The 16446-nt window shown below is 40.9% G+C and overlaps 1 pseudogene; it reads right to left on the reverse strand.

The window, feature by feature from the left end:
• Nucleotides 1-2165: 2165 nt before the first annotated feature.
• On the reverse strand, nucleotides 2166-15998 carry LOC129639791 (mitochondrial import inner membrane translocase subunit Tim17-A-like; annotated as a pseudogene).
• Nucleotides 15999-16446: the final 448 nt, after the last annotated feature.

Here is a 16446-nt window from a genome sequence, read left to right on the forward strand (position 1 = left end):
TATGCATAAAGATAAGTTACCTTTCTGCTCTAGGGTTTGGTAACCTGAACTATGAATCTTGACATTTGTGTCTTCTAAGAAACAGAAACAGAACAGATAAATCCATTGTCTGACATTATTTGAGGCATGGATTTTCTAAATACTGATAGAGGCAATAATTTTGAATTGTAAAAATATTGTAAAAATTGTAAACATATTGTAAAAACCTAGCAATTGTAAAAATAATGAATGCTTATCTGTTTAAGAATCAGTACTGACCAGGATATAGAACAGTGCTTTAAAAGGCACTTGAGTCCCACTATATAAATTGTCCATAATTAACATCAGGGAAACATCAGTTCAAACATTTTTCTGTACAAAACACACACACACACACACAAATATAAAGATAGCTAGTTTAAGTAGCTAGATAGAAAAATGAAGAGCACTATCCCATTATTTCTTTTAAAAACAAGCATAAAATCTAATGTAACATCAAATACTCCCATGCTTCTTCTAAGAACCGGGTATTTTACCCTCCATTTCATTTACTTGTGGAAACATCAGGGCTCTGATTTGTCTCTAAGGAGAAAAAACACACAAACCACAATCTCCTTCAGAGAGTACAGGGAAGGAGCCAGATGAGAAATCCAAGCTGGATTTCTGAATTTTCAGAAGAGCCCTGGCATATCCTGGAGCAGACGGAGTCCAGGGGAGACTGAGAGCCGAGAATGGTTGGAAACAGGAGGAAGTTCGTTGGTTTTTTAGCTTGAACATGGAGAAAGTACAAAGAGATTTGACCTCTCACACTCCATTTGCCAACTTTTGAGTTGTGGTCTTGTTTTACTGATTGCATTACTTATATGAAAGATAAGATTTTTGTTGGTGACTATCCATGGCCCTATTTTCAACAGGAAACATTTGCCCGATGCTCCATCAGGCTCTGGATACACAGAGATGAATCCAAGACCAGCTGTGTACTCAAGATATTTCCAGTTCCATGGAAGAAGCAGCTCATCACTGAATGATGACAGTGAGAGGTTGGCAAGTCCCAAGGTTAATCACTCACAGAGGGTTAACAGGACGACAACAGTAGCAACAGGGAAGTGTCTTGGGCTGAGTCCCTCTAGGCAGATGGAGTGGCATGTGCAAAACATATGGGAAATGATAATACATGATTTACTTCTGGAATGGGAACTGGTTCCACAGGCAGAGAAGGCTGCTTGGTCGACATCCCTGCTTGAGTTTGCCGACTCTCATGTACATGCCTATGCTGCTGCTGCTAAGTCACTCCAGTCATGTCCGACTCTGTGCGACCCCATAGACGGCAGCCCACCAGGCTCCCCTGTCCCTGGGATTCTCCAGGCAAGTACACTGGAGAGCTGAGTGACAAGATGGGAAATGTCTGTGAGGGCTTACCCAGGTACCCATCAAGTAACTGTGACATCCTGAGCCCATCTTGGTATTTCCGTTAAATGTGCTCCACAGAGAAAACCATCTCACTTTCTTGTCTAATTCCTCAAAGAAATTGCATGCTTTCTGTGTACAGGATTCTCTAGTCAACCAAAAACAATCCACTCTCTTCCTCGGCCACTGATAGACCTATGCCAGTAATCTCTTCATTGGCTCCTACTTGGAGCATCCAAAGGAGCAATGCTTTCATTGTTTTTATGGGAAATTTTCAAATCAAATGGGCCTTGAAGATATCCTTGCATAATCTTTGGAACACTTTTCTAAGAATTCTGGAAAGGGAGCAAAAAAAAATACAAAATCCTTACAAGAAATGCCTTCCCCTAGCCAGGTTATTTTCTCCAGGCTGGTTCTTCTAGACCATCAGCAACACCTGGAACTTGTTCGAAAGGTAATTTCTCCAGTCCCACGTCTCCCCCCAACTGACTGAATCAGGACCCCCCACAGGGGCTGGGGGGAGTGTCACTGTTCTAAAAGGCTCAGGTGATTCTGATTCCGGCTCAAATTGTACAACCATCATTCTAGAGACATTAAGTAAAGCTGGAAAAACCCACAAACCTACACATGTTCTCATATAAGACTTCCAGTTTTGTTACAAAAATGTTTATCATTTAAATGTACTTCTTGGGATCATTGCACAAACCCCTTATACTGACAATATCTTACTTCAGGCAGTCACAGCCACAGAGTCACCAGAGAGGTGCCTCAAGGGTCTTCTGTCTCCTCCAAACCTCTTCTTTAAAAAAAATAATAATAAAAGGCAATTTTCAGACTTTTTTTTTTTTTACACTGTCTGACTAACAGAACAAAACCAGGCAGAGAAGTCCCCCTGGAAATGATGGTCATGCTTCATTGCTTTTAGTCCTTCATTCCTAAGGACTTCTTGTATTTCCTTTTATAAACACTTTAAACATTTATTTTGATCACAAATGCAATCCAAGTGAGAATAAACAAATTTATTGTCTTTTAAGACCTCCCCCTGTGCATGCATGCTAAGTCACTTCAGTGGTGTCTGACTCTGTGTGACCCCTTAGCCCACCAGGCTCCTCTGTCCATGGGATTCTCCAGGCAAGAATACTGGAGTGAGTTACCATTTCCTCCTCCAGGGGATTTTCCCAACCCAGAGGCCAAGCCCATGTCTCTTCTGTATCCTGCATTGGAAGGCAGGTTCTTTACCACTAGCGCCGCCTGGGAAGTACCCATGTTCCTTTAAATAGAAAAAGGTGCTAAATGTCTTCTGGGAAAGAAGTTCTGTTGGAATTGTTGATCGTCTCCAAAAGATGAGGATGGTAACTGGGCTGAAGGCAACTGGGAGGGATCTGCAGCAAACAGAGGACCATTTGGAAATTGTGCTGAAGCAAATCTTGTCAACAGATACCAGCTGATTCAGTTAGAGCTCGGAGAACGTTACCCATCAACACGGACTCAACCACAGTCATGGGGCCGTTGCCTGCTGCCAGAACAGCTCCTTGGGATGGAGTTGCAGGGACCTTCTTTCCCTCTGACTTGAACCATATTGCAGTCAGTCACAGAAAACAGACCTCCCCAACCTGCAAAGCTAGCTCCCAACTGAGGAGCTCTGGTTTTAAGAGCGGTCAAACTTCCTCATAGTCTGTGGTTAACTCCCACCAGAAAACTGCAAAAACCTTTGAACGCTTGAAAGGTTACCACCACCCATGGCGCCTACTGTAAAGGCCCCACCACAGTCATCCTCAAAGTGCCAGGGTCAGGGCTCATGCCCATGCTCTTCCATCTCGACTCTGTGGCACCGAGATGCCAGGCCCAAACCTCTCCTTTATTGATGGGAAGACTGCACTCCAGGGAGGCCAGGGAACTTGTCCAAGGATAGTCCCAGAGCTGATCAGCGGAGGACGAGTCCAGTCTCCAGTCTGAACACAAAATGCAAGATCTGTGCACATATATTAACATACCTGCACGAATACGTCCAGTTCCTCTAGCAAAAACCAGGGATTCAAAGAATGGAATGGATTATAGTGAAAACAGTTCTATGACATTTGTTTACTATGACTTTATCTTTATTCTGCTCATCTACTGCCTGGACATAAACACACACAGTCTCACTTTTCCTTACCTTGTCAGGATCTTCAGTTCTTTCTTTTAACTAATAATTATCAAAGATTATACCTGTACAATACTGAGAGGTATAGAACAAAATACAATTATTGGAGGACAATTGCTCTACAATACTCTGCCACAATATTTTTCTTAATGGCAAAGTAATACACATCTATTAAAATTGGGTAAAGAAGACAAAAATCAACCGTAATTATACGATAAGTGCCATTAACATTTCAGTGCTGCGTATAAATGTGTGTGTACAGAGAATATTTATAGAGAATAGTGTGTGTTGTGCTGTGCTGTGCTTAGTCACTCAGTTGTGCCCAACTCTTTGCGACCCCATGGTTGTGACCCCCCTGTAACCCACCAGGCTCCTCTGTCCATGGGCTTCTCCAGGCAAGAATACTGGAGTGGGTTGCCATGCTCTCCTCCAGGGGATCTTCCCAACCCAGAGACTGAACCCAGATCTCCCACATTGCAGGTGGATTCTTTACCATCTGAGCTACCAGGGCAGCCCATAGAACAGTATACATACATGTAAAGAGAAAGAATATACATATGGAATGTATCTATGTGGATTGTATAATACATAGAATTTATATCTTGGGTTTTTTTTTTTTTTCACTTAACATTTCTTTAGTGAACAAAATCACTACTTTAGGGATTCATTTGTATTTCATCAGAACCCATTTTTTTAATTTTCTTACATTTTTACATTTGTTTCCAGTGTTCTGCTCTTGTAAATAGGAAGGAGGATAATATGACGTTTCAATAAAATGCAGGAAAACAGCACTGTGTAAGCAGCTCAATGTGGAGTGCCAAAGAAGGACTCTTGGCAGCTAGAGACCTGAACACTGGACCCCTATCGAGATACCAAAATGGGGAGGAGGAATATTCTTGGGGATGTGGAAATCTCTAAGGAAAACTGACCACCCACAAGTGTTCCTGAGCATAGTCCTGCATACAGATATGGCAACTCAGGAAAGAAATCATAGGCTCATCCAAGACCAACACGTCACTCACCTCCCTGTGTTGCATAACTCAGAGAGACAAACTGCTCTTCCAGAAGACTTCAGTCAAGAGCTCATTTATTTGGAAAGGACAATCAACAATCAATTCAATTAAGACAGATCTTCAGAGAATTCTTGAAAGATAATATACCCTTTTTCTTTTTACAATACTGTTTCAAGTATACAGCAAAGTGATTTGTTTTCGTTCCTTTTTTTCCAGACTATTTTCCATTATAGGTTGTTACAGATACTGAATATAGTTCTCTATGCTGTACAGAAAATCCTTGCTCCTTGTCTATTTTATATATAATGGTGAGTATGTGTTAACCCCATATTCCTAATTTATCCCTCTCCCCATACACCTATTTTCTAAATATTCTTAATAAACGCCTATTGTTTACTCTCATCTGAATAAAGCCCCCTCTTTTTTTTTTTGACTCAGTGCAAAAACTTGTTCTCAGATAGTGATGGATGACCTGTTTATACCATATTAAAATGAAAGTATATTGCTTCTAGCCTAAAAGGCTATGTTTAGGCTGCTCAGCTGAAACGTCTTCTAGTTATAAAATATTTATAAAGTAATTTTCCCATGTTTTGCCCTTTCAACAAGTTTTCCATCATAAGGATAGTGTTTGGGTAGGAACTACTTTTATATTTTACTAGTTCAACCATTTTCTCAAGTAAACAGTAAGCTTTTCTTAATTGCACCTTTCTCAACCTGATAATAATTTCATCCAAATTTTAGCAAATCTTTCAACACTTCTGTTTTGAGTGATCTTTTTCTAATTCAAATATCATTCTGATCTTCAAAGTACTACTTAAATTTTCATATTTGCCTTTTTAACTCTTTTCTTGTTTATAGCATTTCTAAGACTGGTCTCATTTTAGACTTTGGATTTTAAAATAAAGTGAAAGTGTTAGTTGCTCAGTCATGTCTGACTCTTTGCGACCCCATGTACTGTAGCCCACCAGGCTCCTCCATCCATGGAATTTTCCAGGCAAGAATATTGGAGTGGGTTGCCATTCCCTTCTCCAAGGGATCTTCCCAACCCAGGGATCGAACTCCAGTTTCCTGCATGGCAGGAACATTCTTTACCATCTGGGCCACCAGGAATTTTAATTGTCTTTTCAAAGAGAAGATTCACAAAGATGCAACCTTGCAGAGCTCCAATGAATTGAGACAATGGTTCTTTTCTGAAAGGCCACATATTCCAACCATAGATACCACTGACCTCTAAAAGAATGTCAGGGAAATTCCTTTCTGAGCTTTTCACTGGGATTTTTCTCAGAAAGAAATTTTCTGAAGCAGTATTTCTGAAAGTATGTTCTATAATTTCCTTAGGATGATAATAATTGCTTCTCAATTGAAAATAAAATGAGATTACCTGGTTACATGACTTTTGGAAATACTAAAGTTAAACAAAGTTAAGCAATTCCAGCTGCTAAAGTATAAACTGAAGAAGGAGCAAAGGGAAACTGTTTTTTTAAACTTACTTGACCATGAACTCTCTTCTCAAGGAAAAATGATTAAATGTCTCAATGGAGAATTTGAAGCCACCGATGCTTCCAGAGTAAATTGTCTCTGTCTCCATGTCCTGCCCCAGTTACCTACATAGCTTCTCACTGACTATTGTCCAGATTCTGCTACCTCTCCAGGTCTGTATCCTCCATGGATTTCCGTCAACAGGTATTCACCCTATGTATTGGAAAGCCTTTTCTATAGTGAAAGAAGGTAAATGTTTTATTTTCTAATTCCTGCAAAAGGACAGGTAGCTGCCCCTTGCATGTTCCATGATACTATTTATCTCCTCGTATATTTCCTCCAGGTGTCTTTCCCACGTGTACAGAAGATCCAACCAGTCCATCCTAAAGGAGATCAATCCTGAGTGTTCTTCATTGGAAGGACCGATGTTGAAGCTGACACTCCAATACTTTGGCCACCTGATGCAAAGAGCTGACTCATTTGAAAAGACCCTGATGCTCAGTCAAGGGCAGGTGGAGAAGGGGACGACAGAGGATGAGATGGTTGGAGTCGGCATTGAGTCGGCATCACCAACTCAATGAACATGAGTTTGGGTGGACTCCGGGAGTTGGTGATGGACAGGGAGGCCTGGTGAGCGACTGAACTGAACTGAACTGACACTTATTTTGAGTTAACATCAATGGAGTTTTTTCCTACAGAATTTAATTGCCTCACCCATCGTTATTTCCAAATAATGATGACTTCTTCCAGTAGGAACTATGGAAAAGTTAAATGAACAGCCAGCATCCTCCCATGGCAAAGGAGAAATCTACTCCACAGCAAGGCCTCTACTACCTCATATTTCTAATCCCTGCACCTCATATTTCTAATCCCTTTATCTCTGTCTCCTGAACCAGAATGCAGGTTTGCTGGCTTCCTGATTAGTGTGATCTAGAACCTCAACAGTAACAGCTGTCCTCCTTTCTCTGAATCAAGGGACCCTGGAATCTAAAATGAGAGGAAAGTACATCTCCTATGCAAACCATGCTTTTCTGATTTGCTTCATTGTTCCTCCCTTGCCTTGCCCTGGATAGAAATACTGCGTCCAAGACAGCATCACTTCCTGCAAGGTCCTAACCACCAGTCAGCATCAGATTCCACAGGACTCCAGGGTAACCGAGATTCCCCAAGACTAGAGACCTTCCTGGACAAACTGAGGTTGGTCACTCTGTTCTCAGATTAACCATGTCAACAGCAGTCTTTCCTGGTAAGGGCATGGAGTCAGGGTAGCAGAACCTCTTTTTGTAAGATTCTCACTTCAAAGTGCTTGCCTCTAGGGAACTGGTAACCAGCTGGAGCCAGGCCAAGACAATGACCCATAGAGAGTCTGGCTCCTCACTCCCTCTCTCCTCCCCACTGAAGCCTCCTCTTACCATCACTACGTCCTTCAATCCTTGATCACAGAACGCCCTGTCTTCATTTTTATTTCCTGTATCATACCTTATTGACATTGCATCCTAGTTAAGAGAGTCACCTAGAGACTTCATCCCTCTTGAGTCTGAACAGAACCAGCAGAATCAGATGCCCCCTGAGGACAACTGGCACATCCATCTCCTTGCAATGATGCCAATGCTCTTTCTACCTGGTTGATATCTGTGACCAGTTGGGTTCATAAACCTTCCTGGTCTAGTGCAGTCCTTCCAGAATTATCTGGTTGACTCAGAGCTTCCTTAATCCACCTTTCCGCATTTACACAAATAACTGCCCATATTCTTTCTTTCAAGAGTGCATACAGAATAGAGAAAACTGAAGGCACACATATGTCAGCTTTGCCCTCTTCATTTCTTTCTCCCTTACAATAGGTCTCTCAGGCTAGAAGCAGTCATAGGTTCACACTGCAAGAGCATGATTCCAAGAGGACAAGTCACGGTTCTTCAGTCAACGAGACAAAGAGTCTTAAAGGTCAATGAAAGTTGCCACATGGAAAATGGATCTGGGTTCACATTCCGAGGGCTGCTTCTCCTGTTCCCCATGGCTTGTGGGATCTTAGTTCCCCGACTGCAGATCAAACCTGCATTGGAAGGCAGATTCTTAGCCATTGGACCACCAGGGAAGTCCTGAGGCAAGAAAGATGGGTTTCTATGAAAAGAAGTGATATGCTGAAGCTCTTTCATGAAGACTTGAATCTACATTTTCACTCATTTTTTAACACTTCAAGCCATGTTCAAATGGTCTGTAATTAAATTGCTCTGTGTTCTCACTTTAAGAGCTCTTCGGTTACTTGGAACACTTTCATTCCACAAAACTTGAAAGTCTAAAGTAGGAATTTTTTCCAAAGATGTTTGACTTAGCATTCTAAGGAGTCACCCGGGATCTCATTGTTTTTGTTGTCTGCTTTGCCTTTCACAGTTTTGTTTCATCCTAAGACCGGAGTCATTACCCCTGACAAAATTTGGTGTTTGTCCCAAAGTAAATCGTGTGAAACCCTCAGGGCTTACTTCTTGATCCTCCCTTGTGTCCAGCTCCTACATCTGTGCTCTGATCTGTTTCACAAGTATAGCTCAGTCACAAAACCCTGACTGCTCACTGTTTTCCAAAGACAGACAAACAAAAATACTATTCTTTCCAAGCATTTAGTGAATCTAGTAAAAGTTGAAGATTTGCAGTCAAAAGAGGGGTCGCCTAAAGCCCTAAACAGTTCACTCCCTTTAAGCGATGCTGCCTCCTCCCTCTCCTACACACATCTCACAATTCTCTTCCCTCCGGGAGTAAACGTCCTCACTGGCTTCCTTCCCAGTGGCTCTTCCCTGCCTCTCTGAAGCCAGGGCACTAGTAGACAGGCCCCCCAGTGGAGAATGGAGGCATTTTTCTTTAGTAAGTGCTTGGCTCTATCTTAAGACATACTCATCACACTCAATCTGTGAGGGGACCTCTGCAGAGACTGAGGCCTGGGGAGAGGCAACGCCATCCCCAGCCCTCCCACCAGCTGTGGAAGCACTCCTAGCCCTTCCACTGTGGTGGTGTCCTGCCCGGATGGTAAAGAGCACTTTGCTGACAAAGATCCATCTAGTCAAAGCTATGGTTTTTCCAGTAGTCATGTACAGATGTGAGAGCTGGACCATAACAAAGGCTGGGCGCCAAAGAACTGATGTTTTCGTACTGTGGTGCTGGACAAGACTCTTGAGAGTTCCTTGGACAGCGAGGAGATCCAACCAGTCCATCCTGAAGGAAATCAGTCCTGAATATTCATTGGAAGGACTGATGCTGAAGCTGAAGCTCCAATACTTTGGCCTCCGGATGTGAAGAGCCAACTCATTTGAAAAGACCCTGATGCTGGGAAAGATTGAGGTCAGGAAGAGAAGGGGGCGTCAGAGTATGAGATGGTTGGATGGCATCACTGACTCAATGGACATGAGTCTGAGCAAACTCTGGGAGATGGTGAAGGACCAGGAAGCCTGGCATGTTGCAGTCCACAGGGTCGCAGTGTCGGACACAACTTGGTGACTGAACAACAACGACAACAAACTCCAAATTCACTATTTGGATGACTTTCTACAGTCTCCATCACTTGGTCAGTGCCATGGCTATACATTTTCAGTGCTATCAGATAAATATCTCGTTCTCTTTCAATTTGCACACATTGAGAAACTGCATTATTAAACAGTTTTATTACTTAAATGTACAGTTGTATTTATTTCTAGAACACAGTAGGCAAGGAATTATCCACTGAAATTCCCAAAGATTTTGCTGAAGAAAATGTAAAACAAATAAGTAAATACATACTCTGTGTGTGTGTGTTCAGTTGCGGACTGTAACCTGCCAGGCTCCTCTGTCCATGGGATTGCCCAGGCAAGAATACTGGAGTGGGTTGCCATTTCCTTTCTCCAGAGGCTATTTCAGACCCAGGGATCAAACCAAATACATACTAGACCTTCATAAATAAATCCATTCCTCCAACTTTCTTCAAAGTAGTTGAAGACTTTCCTCATAACTATCTTCAATCTCCTTATTCAATTTTATTTACACCATAAACATTAGTATTGAGACTTGAGGTTTTTAAAGAGAGTTTACAGGGACTTCCCTGGCGGTCCAGTGGTTAAGACACTGTGCTCCTAATGCAGGGGCACAGGTTCAACCCCTGGTCAGGGAACTAAGATCCCCATGAGCCACAGCAAAACCAAAACAAAGAAACAAAAAAAAAGGAATTTACCAAAAAAAAAGTTACCAAAAACTTCAATCCCATCCACCCCCCATAAGAGAGTCCATGCAACAAATTTGAATTGCATTTCTGAGTCCATGTGATTGGCCCACAGCAGTGAACGCTACTCTGCTCCTCAGCTTTGGCTAAAGCCAGAGTGACTGGACCCTCTAAGGGACTTAGTGACAGCAAATGAAGAGTGCATGTGAACACCAGCTCTGTGGCTTTCAGCATGAACCAAGATGGAAAAAAGGGTCTCCCTGACAACATAAAGCTGTCCAAATGTTGGGGAATGAGGATAAGAAATTACCCACTTGGGCCATTTCATAGCCTAAATTTCACTGTTTCTAACCAAGAGCAATTTACAGTTAGATGCATGATGAAGCCACTTCTGTAAAAAATAATTTCATCATCAGCATAATTAAAATAAATGACAGAATAAAGCCATAATGAAATTTAGCCCAAAATTGCCTTTAGAGAGACTATAACAAGCAACTGGAGAGTCGCCTGGTTCAGAAATAATGGTGTTTGTTTTATTAACTGGTACGTATTGTTCTGCCTGACCTATGTTTGACACAGTAATGAGAAAGGGAGTGGAGAGAGATAAATATGGACAGAGCACAGAACTCTGTCTCCATGACATCAAGTCAAGAACTGCCTCCTTCTCCGTCTTTCACCACCATCTGGAAGAGGCTTATGGAAGAACTAAGCTGATCTCAACTTCTGTACACGGCCCTGATGACTCTGATGACATTTCCTTGAGTGACATCTTGTCCCCTGCAGAGCCAATTTTGCCTCTCCATTACTTTCCAGTCCATAAGTGGCCCCATAGAATAAATCATCTGAAATCTACAAGTCATCACAGACAGGAGAGAGGTGAAGTCTACAGTGATAAGCACCAATGTCTTCGTGGAAAATTTTTAAAACTCACTGAAATAAATAAAAGTGCTTTTGTCTTACAAATATTATTTGTATGTAGTTTACCATTATAAAGTGCATCCATTTTAGTATATAGTCAATAATATTGTGACAACTTGATATGATGGCAGATGGTAACCGGACCTACTGTGGTGCTTATCCCATAATGTATAAAGATATTAAATCAGTATATTGTATACCTACAACTAATGTAATAATGTCTGTCAAGTATAACTTGGTAAAAAAAAAAATGCACCCATATTAAGCATACAGTTCAATATAGTTTGATAGATGCTACACACCAAGGAAATCAGCACAATCAAGACAGAAAATTTCTACCATTCCAGAAAGCTCCCTTGTGCCCTTCCCTGTAAATGCCCACTGGAAGTATTTTTTATTTTTTAAGTCAAAGAACATCTATTTGAACATTTTAAAGTTGAGGTAGTATAAAAAAGAATCTGTTCACTTGCCAGAAACAACATTCAGATCTTCAATTCTAACATAAAATCAGATAACACTTCTCTGAGTATAGTGGTAACACCAACTAGCTACTAATGAGAAGACATTGCCACAGAGCTCTCAAACCTGGCTAACATGAAGTTTAACATTCCCCAAAAAAATCTGAGTAGGAAAGAGGCGTTTTAATCTACTTGACATTTTCTGAAGATACATAGATCTCCTACCAAGGCTCCATGGTAGGTAGTTCACATGAGTGAGAGGGCTGAGGGAAGGAAGAAGCAAAAATGAAAAGGAAAAAAAAGACTTCACTTGAAAAATATATCATTTATGCACTTTTGTTGTATAAGTGTATATGCATAAATATGGAAATTGAATTTAAAATATAAGAAATAACTACAAAGACTCCTTGATTCTTTAAAAAAAAATGTTAGACATCTCCTAGTGAATCCTCTTCAAGACATTTCTTATTTTTGCTGTCAGATCAAATAATGCTGTCTTCCATCTTAAAAAATAAACATGGACTAAAGTCTGAAACAAATTATTGACTGATGGAAATTGAGTCTGAGACCTAGAGTGAAAAGTGCTTTCTCATCCTGAAGCTGAATATTCTGCTCTGAAAGTGCCTCCCTGTCGGCTTCTCTAGGGATCAATAGCGGATCAGACAGGAACCTTCTCTGCTGCTTTCTAAGAGATGTGGGAATTGAACAAGTCAGGAACTCAACCACAATTCCTCATCTCAAATCCCATACCCAGATCTGGCCGGTGGAAGCTGTGAAGGCATTCTGGAATTAGCAGGCATTTTTCAGTCTGCTCATTTCAAAGAAGCCTGCAGCCAGGAAATTTGTGATTTCTAGCATGATTTCTTAACAAAATGCAAAAGCTGGTGCACACCATTAGAAAAGGAAAGTAGGACTGAAATTTTATCTCCAAACTGACATCAGTAAGGAAATCGGGGGAGAAAACAATTTTACAACACTGGAAGAGTTGTCTCAGTCTTTTTTCAAATATAAAAGCAATTCATATTAATAAGAATACAGTAAACCAGAAAGAAGGGAAAAAAATTATGCATAATCCTCCAAAAAGCTGTTAAAACTTTGATAAAATTCTTTTTGGAATTTGTCTTAACATAGTTGAAATCAAACTATATGTAACATTCTGTCTCAGTTTTCCACTGAACATTGTAAATATACATTTTATGTATCATCAGTAATCATTTATAAACACTATTTTTAATGGTAGTCCTAATTAAGTTCTATAGAATAATACTCTTAGCATTTCTCTCATATTGGACAATTAAAACAAATACCAATTTTTAGTTATTTTAGCACCATGATGAACATAAGTTTTTTTCTATATTTTTGGATAGTTCCCCAGAATATATTTTAAGATGTACAAATTCTACATTTGGGTATAGAAATTTTATGTCTCCTGTTACACATTTTCAATTTGCCTTGCAAAAATATAATTTTTTTCAGGGCAGTTTAGCAATGTGTATCAAGATTCTCACAAATATTTCCACCCTTTGATCCATTATTTTCTTAGAGAACAGAGGTATATGAAATGATTTTATATAAAATTTTATCACTGTATTATCATTATCCAAAAAGTTGGCCACAACCTAAATATGCAAAAATGAAGAAGCAGTTAAATAGAATTATGGTTAGCCAATTATTAAAATCCTATTTTTTAAAAAATATGTAATAACAGGTAAAATATCAAAATATAACATACCATTAAGACTAAATGGAGAAGTCAGCATATAAAATTATACATATAATATGATCTTCAGTACACAAACACACACATACACACACACATACATGTATATGTTCATAGAAAAAAGGCTAAAAGCCCATCGAAGTGTACAATGATTATTTCAGATGATGAATAATGATTATTATAATAATAATTTCAGAGAAGTTAACTGTGTAAGAGTTCTGCTTGGCTACACCTCTGCTTTCCTCTACAATTGCACTCAGCATGCTTCATCTTTAATGCCTATGCCTACGGACTTGTTGTACCTTGCCTTTTAGAATATCAGAGGACTTTTTTATGTTTTACTCATTACTATATATCTAGAAAAGAACTTAGAAATCACCCAAGAAATGTTTGAATGCTTATGTGACTGACAGAGTAAATGAGTAATTGAACGATTGAATGAATTCAGCAGAAAGCTTGAAATGTCTAAAGCACAAGGTGACTGGCAAGGGGCAGAAGAGATGCCATAAAGAAGGGCAGGGTGCAGAAAAGGATGAAGATCTATAGAGACTTCAAAGATAAGCAGCTTGGCAAGACAGAAAGAGCACAGACTTCAGTCAGCCACATTGCTGTATGACTTTCAGAAGGTTCCTCAACTTGTACCTATATAATGGGATACTATGCTCATTTAGTTGTTATGAGAATTAACTGAACTATAAATATAGAAATTCACATACACCATGCCCTGCATGTGGTAGGCATTCGGTAAATGTTTTCTCATCCCCTAAGGTTCCAGTTTGGACTATTTATTTTTATGCCTATGAAAAGCTGACCACAAATTTCTAGGGGGGGAAAAAGTACACTGGACAAAACTATTTTCACTTTAACTTTTTAAAAAGATAGCCAAGCTATTTGCCCAAGAAGAAGGGCAAAGGGAAGATGCCCAAATGCTCACAAGGTTAGGCATCCTAGCCGTAAGAGGATGTGACGGTGCAGCACATGCTGAGGTGCTGGGAGCCGGCATATTGCATATTGAGTGAGGATCTGGAATAGCTCAACTGGAATTCTATCACTGCTGAGAGCCAGCGTGAGGCACTCCACCCATGACAAAGGTCATGAGGAAGGAGGCTCGGCATACGCAAAGGCGGGATCGAGCCTCAGGAGTCCCCCTGGAAATTCTCGAGCATCTACCCCCAAAACCAGAGTCTGCCTACTTTCTGCTTTGTGCTTTCACCTACACCTCTGACTTTACAGGGGGCTGTCCCCCACTACCTCTCTCTGAAAAGAGAGTTAGCTTACAGCTCCAGTTAATAATTCCTGGATGTGACAGTGTTTAACCTACAAACTCCTTTGGAAATCCTCTAGCCTGCCTGAATAGGTTTTTCTGGCCACATGTGATTGTTCAGAGCCTCCCAACTGTGAGAGGCAGGAGATGTTCTAAACTGCCTAAACACAGATTCCTTTGAGTAGTTAAAAGATTGATTAGAAAATGTATTGGTGAAGGGTTTTTCACTTGTTGGGCCAATGTTTGCTGCTAAGTCTCCATACTCCTTACCTACTGTGTCTTTGGCAGTGTATTGATTGATATAATGGGTGTATAGAAATGTAAAATGCCGCTTTGTCCAATGCTTTTTGGAAGGCTGGCGCCTGACTTTGGAATAATCACCTTTAGAGAAAGATAAGTTTCTTAAAATGTTAACAGGCCTCCGGGCCAGAAGATGATGTCAATCACCTGAACTTTTGCATATGATAAGTTTGCAGGAAGAAAGCCTGGCTTGCTGCATGACTCTACCCCTTCCCCCATTATCCTCTATGCATACCTTAAGGTATAAAAACTACTTTGGAAAATAAAGTGCGGGCCTTGTTCACTGAAACTTGGTCTCCCCATGTCATTCTTCCCTTTAACTTCCGGCTGAGCGTCCATCTGGAGCGTGGATGTCCTCTGCGACCATTTATTTGCCTGGGCTTCTAAGACCCACTCGAGAAGGTGTCTAAGGTGGGGCACCTTCTGCTATTCGAGAGGGCGCCTGCGGCCTCCGTGGTCAGAGCTAACCTGGTGTCACGGGTTATATTGATTTTCCGCGTAAACCAAGCCACTCAGCTTCTTTTCTCCACTGAATTTTCCTACTGAGCTATCCTTATTTCAGCCGCTTTTCTCCACTGAATTTTCCTACTGAGCTATCCTTATTTCAGCCGCTTTTCTCCACTGAATTTTCTCACTGAGCTATCCTTATTCTATTACTCTTTATATCTTTGATTAATAAATAATTAAATAAGTCGCCGACGCCGTCCCCGCTTCGAATACCCTGGATCAGCCGGGGCTGGACCCCGGCACTGAGGGAATGGGCCCCAGAGGTAAGCTTTGCACAGAGCAGAACCTCATATATTTTAATGGTGAGACATAAAGGTATTCCCAGAACAAGGAAGAACTTCCCTCGTGAATTTCATTACCCTCTCTACTGACAAAACCAACACATACAATATTAAATTCTGTCCTAGAGCCATTTGGCTAAGTGTGTAGACATCTAGGGCCAAAAATACATTCATTGATTTGGGGATTAGAATCTATTTATACGCTTTTCAAACAGATATTTCTGTTCACCTTGAAGCTCTGATGCTGGCGTGAGGCTGGAAGGTTGGGGACACTGGTCTCACCACACGACAAAAACAGGCTCCTGGAGGTCATTGGAGGAGCACGCCCTGAGCCTGGAGAGCCGACGCCCTTGGGCTGTGGAACTCAGGTTTTTGAAAACAGGCTGCTGAATGCAGGAGGCGCACACACCTGGCAGAGCAAGAAGCATCCTTTCAGCAAAAGAGATTTTTACAGAGAAATGAGGGAAATAAGTCATGCGACTAGAGCAGCGAGAATAAATATTCTGTGTCCAATCTCCCAGAGATTCTGTACACTGATTTAACAATGAGCACGAGCTTTGCTTGCCTCCACAGAAACTCACAGTCCCTGGATCTGGTAGCAACATAGTAATTTGCCACTCCGATTGTTATTGTTTTTGAATGATTAGCTTACCTACCCTTTGTCATTAACAGCCACAGTAGTTTTTTTTAAGTCATTGTGTTTTGTTTGTCCTGGACCCTGTTTGCACATGTGAAAACATGTGGCAGACTCTATACAAAGATGAATTCATGTCTCCAGAGTGTATTTTTCCCTTGGCGTT

The sequence above is a fragment of the Bubalus kerabau genome, chromosome 1 (assembly GCF_029407905.1).
Source record: "Bubalus kerabau isolate K-KA32 ecotype Philippines breed swamp buffalo chromosome 1, PCC_UOA_SB_1v2, whole genome shotgun sequence".
In the NCBI taxonomy this organism is placed as follows: domain Eukaryota; kingdom Metazoa; phylum Chordata; class Mammalia; order Artiodactyla; family Bovidae; genus Bubalus; species Bubalus kerabau.